This window comes from Ceratotherium simum, chromosome 2 (genome assembly GCF_057802395.1).
Source record: "Ceratotherium simum simum isolate JZ-2026a chromosome 2, ASM5780239v1, whole genome shotgun sequence".
NCBI lineage: Eukaryota > Metazoa > Chordata > Mammalia > Perissodactyla > Rhinocerotidae > Ceratotherium > Ceratotherium simum.
Genome location: NC_141901.1, coordinates 57582776 through 57585214, shown reverse-complemented (window position 1 = coordinate 57585214; position 2439 = coordinate 57582776). Strand labels below are relative to the sequence as shown.

At 47.5% G+C, this 2439-nt stretch overlaps 1 pseudogene; it reads right to left on the bottom strand.

Moving 5' to 3' along the window:
• Positions 1–1221: 1221 nt before the first annotated feature.
• LOC101398571 (L-lactate dehydrogenase B chain-like) lies at positions 1222–2224 on the bottom strand (annotated as a pseudogene).
• Between the last annotated feature and the right edge of the window lie 215 nt (positions 2225–2439).

Here is a 2439-nt window from a genome sequence, read left to right as displayed (position 1 = left end):
AGTTCCTGTTGCCCCAGCAACAGAGCAATTGTGGAGGTGGCTGCAAACGACTGTGTCAAATCACTCAATCACTTCTTGCACTCGGGCACTATGCCAGACAGGGGTGGTTACAGCTATGGCAAACTTAGTCACTGCCTGCAACTGAATGTGGCTGAGACGATCGTAAACACGCACGGAATAGGCAAATAACAGGCCCCGACAAATACGTCTTGGCTGGTTGAAGAACTTGCAGAATCATGAAGACGTTATATTATGTCCTTTGCAGTTCTATCACTGAGTCTATTCAAAACCTTGGCAAACCAGTAATTTCCATAGGATGTGTATGGCCAGCCTACCTCCCCGTTACCCGATTCCTCAGCTCTTTATAAGGATTTATCAATAACAGCATATCCGTTCTGTTTGGGCTGTTATTATGGTTCTATCCTGGAACATCCTGTAGTGGTTATTTTTTGGAAACAGAATTTGATTCATAATCTCTTAGCAACAGAACTTTGAGGGCTAATGGTTGATGTACACTCCCAGCAAGATGATAGTGACTCGTGGGCAAACAAACCCACAGCAGCTGAGTTGGAGCACCCTCTGATTATGGGTTTAATTGTTTTAGGTCATCGAACGTCACCGGCACCCACCACGGGCCAAGCTTGCTTTGTTATATGTCCGAGAGCATTTGCTGCGGCAGCCACATACCTGGGGCCTAGGAAGACTTTCAGTCACCGGGTGCTCAAGGCTGTCACAGTGAGATCTCCTCCTTGGTACATGTCCCGGAGAGTGTGTCTGAGTGGCAAGAGGAGGGAGACAGGAGCAGTGACCCCAGCTCTGTGCGTGCCTGCATGTTATATCCTCAGGAGCCCCTTGTGCAGCAGCGTTAGGACCGTCCTGCTGTGCGACAGCTGAGGAAGTGGCAGCTCGGGCAGGGGAAGCCACTGGCCAAGCTCACAGGCTGGCAGAGGCAGCGGCAGGATTGGAACCCAGGCCTGTGCGAGCCCCCAGCCTCCTCTCTTTCTTTCCTTTTCCTTTTTTTTTGTTTTTACAGTAGTTAATTTTATTTGTTCAAGGGCTCATATTGCAAGCATTCAACTAAGCATGGGCTTTGATTCTTTGAGCCCAAATTCACATCTAGGGAGATAAAAGCAAACTCTCACACACGTACATGGACAAAAACTCACGGTTCATGGTTAATCATGTTGGAGTTTTGAATTTCTGCAGCCTAGAAGCCAGAAGTCATAGGTCTTATAGGTCCTTCTGGATGCCCCACAGGGTATCTGCACTTTTCTTGAGTTGAGCAACCTCATCGACCTTCGGCTTCTAGTTGAGAACACAGTTAATCCCCCAGCATTCAGGATACGTGGAAGGCTCAGGAAGACTTCATTCTCAATGCTGCACATGCCCTTGACCATCGCTGACATTGGATGGTTCCTGGATAGATATTTCAACACGGATTCAGTGGGATAAACCACACTTCACCCAGGAGCCCGGCTGGTGTATCGTTTTAGCTTGATGACTTCCCAGACACATTCAACCATCTTATGCACTTCCTTCCAATTTTCACTATCATTGTCCATTCCCATTTCTGGATTCAGTGTCTGGAGAGAAACGCCTGCCACGTTCACTCCATTCCACACAGCCACACTTGAGTCGCCATGTTCTCCCCAAATCCATTCATGGCAGCTGCTGGGATGAATGCCAAGTTTTTCAGCTATAAAACAGTGAAATCTAGGAGATTCCAGATTACACCCACTTCCTATCACATGGTGGTTGGGTAATCCCCTTTTACTTTCCAGGTAACATGTGTGAAAGCATCTACTGGGTTGGAAACCATAATTATGATGCATTCAGGACTGTATTTGATGATCTGAGGACTAATGAATTTGAAGCTATTAACATTCCTCTGCACCAGATTGAGATGACTCTGTCCCTCTTGCCGGCGGACTCCTGCAGTTACCATCACAATCTTAGAGTTGGTGGTCACAGAGTAAGCTTTATCTGCCACGACTTTAGGTGTCTGAAGAAATAAGCTCCTGTGCTGCAGATCCATCATTTCTCCTTTGAGTTTATCTTCCAAAACATCCACAAGGGCAAGTTCGTCAGCCAGAGACTTCCCCAGAGTGCTCATGGCACACGCCATACTGACTTGTCCAACACCCACTACCATGATTCTATTGTTTGGGACCGTTGCCTCTTCTCCTGCAACCAGGGCAATCAGTTTTCCCTCAAGAATTGCCATTGTGTACGGGAGAGAGAAGGCTCTGGGGATATAATAGTTGTGCAAAGAAGACAATGTCAGCTGCGGGCCCTGCATCTGCTTTTTCTGCTCATCCCATTACACATCATGTCTGTAGGGGCAGCTAGGTCTTCACTGGATGTGTGATCTCCATAGGTTGTGTTCTAGAGTGTAGCACACAAGGACCACTGCCACACACCTATTCCACAGGTCAAAGG